The sequence below is a fragment of the Phyllobates terribilis genome, unplaced genomic scaffold (assembly GCF_046119375.1).
Source record: "Phyllobates terribilis strain yellow unplaced genomic scaffold, ASM4611937v1 Scaffold_235__1_contigs__length_3068650, whole genome shotgun sequence".
Taxonomy (NCBI): Eukaryota; Metazoa; Chordata; class Amphibia; order Anura; family Dendrobatidae; genus Phyllobates; species Phyllobates terribilis.
Window position 1 is genome coordinate 1,849,614 of NW_027362995.1, and position 13,913 is coordinate 1,863,526.

Sequence of the window (13,913 nt, forward strand, 5' to 3'; positions counted from 1 at the left end):
GTGCATACGCCATCCTGTCGACCTCCTCTATCCACTTCACACAAGCAGAAACGGCTCCAGTGGGCCAAACATTACATGAAGACTGATTTCAAAACTGTTTTGTTCACGGATGAGTGCCGTGCAGCGCTCGATGGTCCAGATGGATGGAGTGGAGGATGGCTGGTTGATGGACACCCCACGCAAACACGGCTACAGCGCCAACAAGGAGGAGGTGGAGTAATGTTTTGGGCTGGAATCATGGGGAGAGAGATTGTCGGCCCCTTTAGGATCCCTGAAGGCGCTAAAGATGAACTCCATAATGTATGTGGATTTTCTCAAACAGCACTTCCTGCCATGGTTCAAGAAGAAGAACCGTGTATTTCACAGCAAGATCATTTTTTTGCATGATAATGCACCATCTCATGCTGCACATAAAACATCTGCATCTCTGGCTGATATGGGCATAAAAGGGGACAAACTTATGGTGTGACCCCCATGCTCCCCTGACCTCTACCCCATTCAGAACCTCTGGAGCATCATCAAAAGGAGTGTCTATGATGGCGGGAGGCAGTTCACATCTAAGCAACAGCTCTGGGAGGGTATTCTGTCCTCATGCAAAACAATTGAAGCAGAAACCATCCAAAACCTGACAAATTCAATGGACGAGAGAGTTCAGAAGCTCCTTTCGAACAAGGGGTCCTATGTGAAAATGTAACATCACCTAGAATAAAGTTTTGAGTTGAAAACTGTTTGATTTCAGTTTCTAATAACCTGCTAATGCTTATAATTTCAAAAATGACCATTTTTTTGGTCTTTATTAAAATGAAAAGGTTGATCGAAAAGTTTGGGGGATCTAAGAGTGTGGCAACCCAGTAGTCATGATTACTTCGAATTCTGACAATATGAGGGTCATGTTGCAGGTAGTGCAGCAAGAAGGCACTTATGTGTCTTGCGCATCTCGGAGCCCCAAAATTATTTTTCGGGCTAGATGCAGCTAAAAATTATTATTAATTTTAAATCTGGTGGAGCTTAGTATAGATGGCCTAATAGGATCAGTGCTGCACACTGCTACAAAGCCATACAAGGCCATACAAGGCACGTGTGTGACATTGTCCTGGCGAAGGGCCGCACCCAGGTTTGCAGCATTGTCGCACACGGCCTTCCCTGGTTTCAGGTCCAGTGGAGACAACCATTCATGAAATTGGTTCTCCAGAGCTGACCACAACTCCTCAGCTGTGTGACTCACATTTCCCAGACATTTCAAAGTAAAAACCGCCTGATGACGTTGAGCCCTACTGCCAGCATAGTAAGGAGGTGTGCAGGATCCCTTCTGCGCAGTTAGAAAGCTTGTGGCATGACCAGACAGGCTTTGGGTGCAGGTGGAAGACCGAGAGGAGGTTGAGGAGGCAGAAGCAGTGGAGGAACTTTGACATAAAGAGGATTGACGCACAACTCGTGGGGACGGCAAGACTTGGACAGCAGCCCCTTGTCCTGCTGTCACCATAGTTACCCAGTGCCCAGTCAGCGACATGTAACGCCCCTGTCCATGCCTACTCGTCCAAGTGTCTGTGGTGAAATGCACCCTGTCACACACAGAGTTTCTCAAAGAAGCGGTGATGTTGTGTGCGACATGCTGGTGGAGCGCAGGCACACCTTTGTTTGAGAAGTAGTGCCGACTGGGCATCTGGTACTGGGGCACTGCGACGGACATAAGGTCTCGAAAATCCTCTGTGTCCACCAGGCGGAAAGGCAGCATTTCTGTAGCCAAGAGCTTGCAGATGGTGAAATTCAACCTCTTAGCTTTCTCATGGCTAGGAGGAAATGGTCTTTTACTTGTCCACATCTGAGGGACCGAGGGCTGGCTATTGTGCTTAGACGGGGTTGATAAGGGTGTCCCCGGCAAACTGCCGGTCTGTGAGGAAGATGCAGGCGGACATGTTAGGTTGCCTTGATCCAAAGGTGGTGCTATCGATGTCGGACAGCGCTCAACACCAGCTGGTGTTACCACCTCCAAAGAAAATGATGACCTGCCAATCACGCTGGCTGTTGCGGGTAAAGAGGTGGCAGGTCTGCGCCCTAAAACAGGTGTGACTGCTGTCCCCCCAGTCACAGAGGATGAAGAGACCGCGGATGCACAAGATATAGCAGACGGTGGTTGGCCCGGCCGGCTAGGCCGCATTGTAGCACACTGAGCTTCCCACTGCAACTTATGCTTCATGTCCATGTGCCGGTTCATGCATGAAGTACTCAAACTATGTATTTTTTGGCCTCTACTTAGCTTTTGCTGGCAAATGTTACAGATAACACGAGTTGGGTCATCTTTATCGATCTGAAAAAATGCCCAGGCTATGCAAGGCTTAGCACCCATGCGACCTGAAGAGCCACCAAAACTTGTGGTGAGAGGCAGAGTTGTGTTTGAGAATGCAGTTGTTGACGTGCTTCCAGTACTACGTCTCTGTCCAGGAAGGCACAACCTGACCTCGTCGTCACTAGCATCTTCCTCCACCTCCTCTGCTGACCTCATCTCTTGGCTGACTGTGGGTTGACAGTAAGTGGGATCTCCAACCTCATCATCATCACCCTGTGCGTTATCACACCCGTCGTCCTCAGAGCCAACCTGTTCCTGCCCTTACAAAAAACGAAAGTTGTCGCTCCAATCAGGTATTTGAGTCTCATCATCGTCTTCCTCATTGTCTCCACCAACAGGAGTTACAGTTTGGGAATGAGGGTCTACATTATGGTCAGAACCTTCTGCGTCTGGTCCTGGATCCGACTCATAAAGATTCTGGGCATCAGTGCAGATCATTTCCTCGTCTGGATTCACAGAAGCGCTGGAGTCGACCTCTGATTCCCAGGCTATAGTATGAGTAAACAGCTGTGCAGACTCAACCATCTGTGTTACCCCATACTCAGACGGGCAGCTGGAGACTTGGGAGGTGTGAGGAAGCAAGTGCGATTGGGGTGACACCTTTGAGGACTGGAGTATTTGTGATGTTGAAGTTGATGTGGAGGAGAGCCCACTTAAAGGAGCACTTGATATCCGTTGAAGCACCTGCTGTTTTTGTGCCTCAACTGGAATTTGTAGCGATTGGCGTGGCCGTAAGAAAGGGATCTTATCACATTGTCCGCTAAAAGAAGTAGACATTTTAGTTTGGCTGGAAGATGGTCTTTCTTCTGCAGATGTTACTGTTGCTTTAACACCTACCCCACGGACACAACCTTTTTTCCCCTTCCCAACGCGCCTATTCCCCTTTCCACCAGCAGCAGGCCTTTTTCCACTCATTTTGGTGGTTAACTAATTCACAACTCTGGAGTTGTTTGCACAAAAAAACAATGGATGGTAACCGAGCAGAGCTGAGTGGCCAAACTGTGGTATTAGGCCAAAACTATTGGCTGGGTTAGATGCAGAAAAAAATGATATTCAATTTGCAACCTGATGGAGGTCAGTATAGATGGACTAATAGAACAAGTCCCACACACAGCTAGAAGCCCAAATATTTTTTCAGAGGTAGATGCAGAAAAAATATATATTCAGTTTGCAACCTGATGGAGGTCAGTATAGATGGACTAATAGAGAAAGTCCCACACACTGCTAGAAGGCCAAATATTTTTTCAGAGCTAGATGCAGACAAAAAATTATTTTGAATTTGCAACCTGATGGAGGTCAGTATAGGTGGACTAATAGAACAAGTCCCACACACTGCTAGAAGGCCAAATATTTTTTCAGAGCTAGATGCAGAAAAAAATTATATTCAGTTTGCAACCTGATGGAGGTCAGTATAGATGGACTAATAGAACAAGTCCCACACACAGCTAGAAGCCCAAATATTTTTTCAGAGGTAGATGCAGAAAAAAATTATATTCAGTTTGCAACCTGATGGAGGTCTGTATAGATGGATTAATAGAACAAGTCCCACACACAGCTAGAAGCCCAATATTTTTTCAGAGGTAGATGCAGAAAAAAAATATATTCAGTTTGCAACCTGATGGAGGTCAGTATAGATGGACTAATAGAGAAAGTCCCACACACTGCTAGAAGGCCAAATATTTTTTCAGAGCTAGATGCAGAAAAAAATTATATTCAGTTTGCAACCTGATGGAGGTCAGTATAGGTGGACTAATAGAATAAGTCCCACACACAGCTAGAAGGCCAAATATTTTTTCAGAGCTAGATGCAGACAAAAAATTATTTTGAATTTGCAACCTGATGGAGGTCAGTATAGATGGACTAATAGAGAAAGTCACACACACTGCTAGAAGGCCAAATATTTTTTCAGAGCTAGATGCAGATATAAATTATTTTTAATTTGCAACCTGATGCAGGTCAGTATAGATGGACTAATAGAACAAGTCCCACACACTGCTAGAAGGCCAAATATTTTTTCAGAGGTAGATGCAGACAAAAAATTATATTCAGTTTGCAACCTGATGGAGGTCAGTATAGATGGACTAATAGAACAAGTCCCACACACTGCTAGAAGGACAAATATTTTTTCAGAGGTAGATGCAGAAAAAAAATATATTTAGTTTGCAACCTGATGGAGGTCAGTATAGATGGACTAATACAACAAGTCCCACACACTGCTAGAAGCCCAAATATTTTTTCAGAGCTAGATGCAGAAAAAAATTATATTCAATTTGCAACCTGATTGAGGTCAGTATAGATGGACTAATAGAATGATGCTATGCCCAAAAGATTTTACTTCACTAGGTGCAGTAAAAAAATTGGTATTCTATACACAGGTGGTATATCTTGCAACCCAGATAGGCTACTCCACTGACTAACACACTCTGCAATAGGCCAAAAAGGATTAGCTTTGCTAGATTCAGCCAAATGCTGTGAAAAAAACTTGCACAGCACTGGCACAGACCTGCCTGGCAAAAACTGATAGGAACTGATGTAACCTAGTCCTGAAAAGGACTGCAATCACAATTAGTCTTTACTCTCACAATCTATCTATTTAAGAGCACAGACCTGCCTGATAAAAGTCGTAGGAAATGCTGTAACCTAGTCCTTAAAAGGACTGCAATCACAACTATTCCCTACTCCCAAGCTATCTGTAGATTTGTGCGAAAATTGGCTTGAAATTAACAAGGTATAGCGCACACAGCAACAGCGGTGCCGTCTAACACGCAGCTGCAGCAGTGAGAAAATGGTGGCGACGGGGAAAATGGCTTGGTCTTATAGGGCAAGGACATGTGACATACACTGCCAATCACACATGCCCTTGCTTGTGTGAAAAAAAGCACTTCGCTCCGTGTGTGCGCTGCTGATAGGCTGACAGATTGCACCTCCCCACTGCAAATGCGGGAAAGAGAAAAAAAAATGGAGATCTTCATTGTTCCTGCAGAGATCCATCCCCTGCCCCTCCCCCCGCCCCGCTGTACACTCAAACTGCGTATTAACATTAATTTTCATCATTACTGAGAAAAAATCCAGTTATGATTTTGGTGCACGAACAGTTATCGAACATAACCTCGAGCAGCCGAATTTTTCTCAAATCGTTCGTGTTCGCCGAACGGCTCGAACACCGCCCAAAACAGCTCGAATTTGAGATTGGCGAACAGTTCGAGTAGAACAACGCTCATCTCTAGTTGTAAAATATTAAAATGACATTTCCCTGTGAATGCATTTGTCATAAAAAATAACATAAAAAAACATAACAATAGGATCTTTCTTTAGTATAAAAAACAGCATCACCAATTTAACCTCAATGTAATCATATTGTTCAGCTCATGCACCTCCTCCTCCATCTCCGAAATGACCACATCAGTCACAAGCTGACAGCACTGCAGCACTTCCTTGGCCTAACAGCAACAGGCTGTGCTGAAGATAACATGCTTAATGCTTAATTGACAAACCGCCCAGCGCTGCATAGTTGTTGAAAGCTGTAACACAGCAGCTGGATCTGTGGCTCTCACCGCTGAACATACAGCCAAGGCATGGTCGTGTGTTACAATGGGCGGAACCTGGTGACGGAGAAATGACAACCGGGGTAGATACGGTTTCCCTCTATGCCAGTCCTTTCACAGAGCTAAAGAATATGGCTGTGGTGAAATACAACTCCCACTGAGAAGCTGTTTCAGATTGAAAAACATTGTGCCCACCAGAGGATTTGTTTCTGAGGGCTAACCTTTCTCACCCGCTCAAGAGCCCCATAGCAGCTGCAAAGTTAGCGCTATCATGAACTCTCCTGAGGTAGAAGCCAAGGCACACCAGAGAATTCTCTGGTGGGACTGTCCAACCCTGCCGAGAAGCAGTCCCGGCTAAGAAAAGTGTGTGGGAAGATTCCAGGACACTCTATTTTTACTGAGGAGGAAACACATGCAAACATGGGGAGAACATACAAATTTCTTGCAGATGTTGTCCTTGCTGGGATTTGAACCCAGGATCCCAGTGCTGCAAGACTTCAGTGCTAACTACTGATCCAATGTGCTGCCGTTCACCCTCTAATATCTAACAGGCTGGAGAAACTTGAACCTACTGCCACTCTATCATCAGCTCCTTTGTGAGAAAATGTATTTGGGCAGCCACTCAGTCTACCAAATAAAATTCCAGAGAAGGAAATTGAGGATGGCTTCGCTACTGGTACTGGGGGCAGTGCTAATACCATGGTGTTGTACCATAGTTTGCTGGAAATATTCCAGGCTGGTAGGAGGCAAGAAAATTCCCACAGAAAAGTACCAGCAGTAATGTTCAGGCAACATTTCAAGTGCAAGCAGCTTTAGAGGATTTTCTGGGAGAAATGACACGCAGGGTAGATACGGTTTCCCTCTATGCCAGTCCTTTCACTGAGCTAAATACAACTCTTATCAAAAAAAGTTGTGGACTTGCTCCGTAACGTCCCTGGCCACATTCACCTGTCCACGTGTTTGTGGTTAGGCAGTCCTTCTTAGTAAGTGCACTGGGTAGGGCATGGGTAATGTTGTGGGACCCGTGCTTGTGGAAGGCGAAGGCGATACCGGGAAAAATACTGGCGGCTGGGGACCGAGTATGGACACCCGGCCGCCGCCTGCATGAGGTTGTGAAAAGCTTCCACCTCCACAAGCTTAAAAGGCCATATTTCAAGTGCAAAGAGCTGCCCAGAAATCTGTCAGTTTAGTGTTGCGGCCTGTGGGTGGGTGGGTGGCTGGCTGCATACTTGTAATTGCATTCCAAGTAACAGAAAACTAAGCAGATGATGGCCTCTATCATCATCATGGCCTCACCTCGGCACTATGAACTCTCCTGAAGGAGAAGCCAGGGCCCGCCGGAGGAGTCTCCGGTTCTCTGGTGGGCCCGTCCAACCCTGCCAAAAAGCAGCCCTGGCTAAGAAAAGTGTGGGGGAAGGTTCCTGGACACTCTATGGCTGCTTTTTTAATGCGGATTGGCCGTGCTTATGCATGTTATTTCTCAAAACGCATTACGGATCAGGCCATTTTCCTACTCTGTATTCAAGAAATTAAATGCGCAAAGAAAGATGTGTGTGTGTCAAAGCACCATTGACAAGTGCGATGTTGGATGGGCTGCCATTGCTTCTGCAACAAGCTCAATTACAGGATTTTCTGGGAGAAATGACACGCAGGGTAGATACGGTTTCCCTCTATGCCAGTCCTTTCACCGAGCTAAATACAACTCTTAGCAAAAAAAGTTGTGGACTGGCTCCGTACCGTCCCTGGCCACATTCACCTGTCCACGTGTTTGTGGTTAGGCGGTCCTTCCCAGTAAGTGCACTGGGGAGGGCACGGGTAATGTTATGGGACCCGTGCTTGTGGAAGGCGGAGGTGATACCGGGAAATATAGTGGCGGCTGGGGACCGAGTATGGACACCCGGCCGCCGCCGGCATGAGGTTATGAAAAGCTTCCGCCTCCACGAGCCTAAAAGGCCACATTTCAAGTGCAAGCAGCTGTCAAAAATTTGGCAGTATAGTATTGCAGCCTGTGGGTGGGTGGCTGCTGGCATTCTTGTGCTTGCATTGCAAGGAATGGGGTAGGGACAACTGAACACTGCAGTGGGACAAGGACGTGGACGGTGATTGTTGCAAGTCTGCAACGACAGGTGCATGGCGGGAGGCATCTTCGCATGTGCCAAGGATCACTTATGATAGGCACACATTTAGGCAGTGACCTGGGAGTCAGAGATGTTTCCAGAGGTCTTCCCCTTGCTGTTCCCATGTCTTTTCAGCACTGTATGCATGTGTCTGATGATGTGTCACACACCACATGGCCAGATAAGGTTGTAAAATGTTAAAATGACATTTCCTGGTGAATGCATTTGTCTTGGTTGAAAGCAATGCAAAAGTGCAAAAACGTGTCAAAAATGCTACGTGTGAACATAGCCCAAGGTGTGTAGGAGTATTTTTGTTTTTGTTTATTTATTTTGCCTTATATACAAGTCATCACCCTGGAAAGGATGTTCCTTACGCCGTAAAAGTGGCGTAATACTCTGACGACGTTGTTGACAGCAGTGATCTGGGAGTCAGAGATGCTTCCAGGGGTCTTCCCCATGCTGTTCACATGTCATTTGAGCACAGTTCCCATCGATTTGGGCAATTTTTAGGCCCTCTGCAGACCGCCGTGGGGAGCCACCTGAAAAATGCTCAAGTTTCCCCTAGACTTATATTGGGCTCATTGCTCGGGTTGAGCACCCGAGTATTTCAATTTGCTCGACCCGAGCAACGAGTACTCGAGCATTTTAGTGCTCGCTCATCACTAATGACAACCAAAAACATCCAAATAATCCTGATCAAAAAGTTCACATACCCTGGTGATTTTGGCCTGATAACATGCACAGAATTTGACACAAATGGGTTTGAATGGCTACTAAAGGTAACATCCTCACCTATGACCTGTTTGCTTGTAATCAGTGTGTGTGCATAAAGCTGAGTGAGTTTCTGGGATCCAGCCACTGACGTTTCTGGATTTTGAGATGGGGAAAGCAAAAGAATTATCAACGGATCTACGGGAAAAGGTAGTTGAACTGTATAACACAGGAAAGGGAGGCAAAAAGAGTATAACACAGGCAAGGGATACAAAAAGATATCCCAGGAATTGATAATGCCAGTCTGCAGTGTTCAAACTGTGATTAACAAATGGAAAATCAGATGCTCTGTAAAAACCAAACCACAGTCAGGTAGACCAGCAAAAATTTCAGCCACAACTGCCAAGAAAATTGTTCGGGATGCAAAGAAAAACCAACAAATAACATCAGCTGAGAACACACTTAGGGGTGTACTCACTTTTGTTGCCAGCGGTATAGACATTAATGGCTGTGTGTTGAGTTATTTTGCAGGCACACCAAATTTACAGTTAAACAAGCTGTACACTGACTACTGTACATTGTATCAAAGTGTCGCATCTTCAGTGTTGTCCCATCAAAAATATATATATGTATTCCGGCCCATTTTTGGAGTTTTGTGTGAAATTATGTCCAATTTGCCTTTTTTTTCTCAGTTTTTTTGTGTTGTTCCAATAAACACAAAGGAAATAAAAATGCGTGTAATAAAACATGTGTAATTTTCTGAAACAATTTCAAGGGTGCCAGCACTTTCCGCCATGACTGTATATGCAGGTAGAGTCCTTAACCCCTTTACAACCCAAAGTGGTTTGCACGTTAATGAGAAGGCCAATTTTTACAATTCTGACCACTGTCACTTTATGAGGTAATTACTCTGGAACGCTTCAACGGATCCCCCTGGTTCTGAGAATATTTTTTCATGACATATTGTACTTTATGATTGTGGTAAAATTTCTTCGATATCACTTGTGTTTATTTGTGAAAAAAACAGATATTTGGCGAAAATTTTGAAAATTTTGCAATTTTCAAAATTTGAATTTTTATGCCCTTAAATCGGAGAGATATGTCACACAAAAAAAGTTAATAAATAACATTTCCCATATGTCTACTTTACATCAGCACAATTTTGGAACCCAAATTTATTTTTATTAGGGAGCTATAAGGGTTAAAATTGACCAGCGATTTCTCATTTTTCCAACAAAATTTACAAAACCATTTTATTAGGGACCACATCACATTTGAAGTCACTTTGAGGGGTCTTTATGACTGAAAATACCCAAAAGTGACACCATTCTTAAAACTGCACCCCTCAGTGAATCAGGTCATCATGGCAACATCCGGGAAGCCGCGGCACACATTGCTGGACGCCGGCAGGAGAGGTGACTATCCCGATCACCTCCCCTTGCCCCCGCAATGCTGCGAACGACTTCGATCGCAGCATTGTGGGGGTTAATGTGCGGGACCTCTCCCAGCACATAGCACCGGGTGTCAGCTGTGACAATCAGTTGACACCCGGCGGCGATCATGCCCGCACAGCCTGTGTGCGGGCGCGATCGCAAAGATGTACTAATACGTATCAGGCTCTTAAGTCCCAGGGCGCAGATACGTATCAGTACGTCTTGGGCTTTAAAGAAGTTAAAATTAAATGGGAAAAGTCACAAAACTTTGCAACTTTTCAAGAGCTTTATGCCAGTTTTCTGGCAAAAACACTGGTGAATCGGGTTCATAATCTCTAATCCTTTCAGCTCCCTTTAATTAGACTACTTTCAACAAACTAATTATAAGTATTGGGTCTGTTTTTTTTTTAATGCTTTTAAAATAATTGTAAATATTTTCAATCCCCTTTTGTTATAAGGATTTCCCAAAAATTAGCTAATCATAGGTTGTCCTGCATTCGTGACAGTGATTGACTGCGCGGTCACTTGGAAGTTTACATTGGCATCACTACAGGGCCGGTAAAGAAGGACTGTCAGGGACCCCCAGAGTGTGGTAAAATGCGCCAACTAATTCATAATTCATTTAATTCTCACACAATATACTAAGTTAGTGTAAGTCTACAAAAAAGCAACAAAACTTGGTGTTAAAAAAATTGAGCATAACTTTTTGAAAAATGAGCCAGGTTATGCCAAATCTTACATATTTTGTGACTTTGTGATCAGTTATCAACACAAATATTTTACTCAAATTACCAGATCGATGGATAAGAATTGGGACTTTTCCCTAAATCTCTCCAAAACATCACCGCTTATAGAAGACCACCCTCATATCCAGATCAGATTTTCTGTGAGAGATGCCCAGATTCACAATATAGTATGCATACTGGCCATCTATGAGAAGTCCACCCCAATGGAAGTCCAGTTATTAAAGAGGATTTTACTGTTTATATAAGGGGCAGACAATGACAGTGAAGGGCCCTTAATCAGGACTTCTGATCTGGGCCCCCCACCCTCCATCAGGCACCACCTACATATACATTTCCATGTATATTTATATTAGGCACACATATAAAATTTGCACATGCTAATACTCTATACACATTTTAACGTATGCATATACATAGTGCACACAAACATAAAATACGGACATACACATAAGATGCACATACACAGTATAGAGTCCCGGTAGTCCTCATAGTTTTAAGCATGGACCCTGGCAAATTGTAGACGGACTTTTATTGTTCATGGGCTTTAAGGGAGAGAGGCTTCCTTTGTGGAGGACACTCATGAATGCCATTCATTTGCAGTGTACACCGTGTCGTGTCATGGAAAACACTCGCCCTAGTTTGGCTTTCTACTTCTTCAGCTAATAGCAATGAATTTGCCTGTCGATTTTCTTCTCATCACAAGATGCTTTTGTTTAGATGTTAACTTCCATCTGACTGATAAGAAAAGCTTTGCTGATCTTCTTGTAGACTTCACATTTTTTGTAAAGAAATTATTTTCTTTCTCAGAAATGTCTTGTGACATTTCTCTTCTATGTGGTGCCACTTACCCTTCTCATCAGAGGACGCTTTTGTTTAGGTGTTAACTTCCATAGTCGGCCTGGACGTCTCTGTAAGATGGTTGCACTTCCATCTTTGTTATAGTTTTGCATCACTTTTGCTACAGTATTCTGACTGATAAGTAAAGTTTTGCTGATCTTCTTGTAGACTTCACATTTATTGCAAAGAAATTATTTTCTTTCTCAGGTTTTGTGACATTTCCCTTCTATGTGGTGCCATTGCTGATAGCATGAAATGGGAAGGAGTTTTCTTTATTAAGTAACTTCCTTTTACAGACACCTGTCTGCTGGACATCTGTTTAATGACTAATTACACTTACCTGTGGTTCAGTTCTTGTTAATTAGAATTTTGTTGTCTAAACTTAGTTTTTCTCTTAAGACTGTTACTGGGATGTTCTCATTTTTGAAACATGATCTTGAATGAGTTTGTTAAGAAAATTACTTTTTTGGGGTCTGCAAAATACCAAATCTTGTTTGCATTCAATGGCTCAAATTTGCGAGAGTATTTTGTAGTATGGTATCCCATATAAAATGATGATTCTGAAAGGAAACTACAGGTTTGCTGACAAATCTATTTGGGTGTACTGATCTATGCTAAACACTGTATATATATATATATATATATATATATATATATAAACCTTATAAGTTTGGTATCACAGTAATCGTACTACTGACTCTGAATCATTTTGTCAGTTTGTTTTTACAACACAATACACACTGTAAAATGAAGGAACCCAAACCTGGCATTTTTTCTCATTTTTCAACACATTATATGATAAAATGAATGGTGTTGTTCAAAACTACAACACTAAGCGTCAGCACACTGTGATTTGCTGATCTGTAAGATGCGTTCTTTGTGCTGTGAAAATACACAGCTGTGATATCTCACCAAATATTCATAGTGGGAACTTAAAATTATCTTTTTCTGCCATGATTAAGGATGGTTTGGATGTATGAAACATGTTGACCTTTTATTTCTATCTTTGTGGAATTAAGGCTGCATGAACCAGTCACCAACCATTATCTGTATATGTACAAATATTAAGTGCTACTGAGTGCTGTAGGAAAAACTTAGAATAGTGAGGTGATTTGATAGTCCTGCCACAAATAATCTGTTTCTACTGCACACTTAAAATCTCTGATAGTGGGAATGAACATGATTGCCTGCAGTAGTGCACTCCTGAGAGCTGGTGCAGCGGAGAAAATATCTTGGACATGAGAGTGGAAGGTCCTGATTATGGAGGATGTTAATCTTAGCTCATTGGAGTGTAGATATGGTAGAGATGCAGGACTGTGCAGCAGTGTGGAGAGGTTTGTGGATGAGTGTAATGACTGGTACAGGGTGGAGGCACCAGTGTAACTGCTGGACAGAAATATGAGACTGACTGCTGCATTAAGGATAATGAGAAATACATTTAGTGAGAAGAAGAGCAATTAGTGAGTTACAAGTATTTGTGAATTCAAGACATAAAGGAATCAGAGCAACAGTAACAGATTTTACTTTTTTTTAATTAATAATGGGATGAATAAAATCGTGAACATTATCAATAGACTAAATCAAAGTCAGGAAGATAGCCGAGGTCAGATACCAGGTGATCAGTAAATGACAAGTCAGACGAGCAGTATGAATACCGTGGAGCCTGATGACAGAGGCGTTACTGAAACTTGTCCAGGTTGACCAGTCAGAAGGCCACAGGTAGATGGTGAAGGTCCTTCTATACAGCTCCAGCAGTGATGGTGGATCTGCTGGACTTCAGGGCGCTGGATGCTTAGGTGTCCCGTCTTTTAGATGGTTTTAGGGCAACAGTGACAGCATGCAAATGCGCGAGCAGCCCTGGATAATCCACGCCGGCAGGATGATAAGATCCGGCGGAAGATGGAACCTATGAGAAGAGAAATAAATATAATGTAAGTGATGGGACTCCATATTACATGATAATGCTGTGCAGTCACTGTGGCCGGACGGCAGAGGAATATTATCATACAGAGGTCAGGGGTCATTGTCAGCAATCATACATGTGACAATCCCATCACTGACAGATTACATCTACTCCACATGAATTATTCTCACTGACATCACACAACATGGAGCTGATTCTCACACTTACCTCGTCTCTTTTTCCCATTTTTTCCATTTTCTGAGTTTTGTTGCTC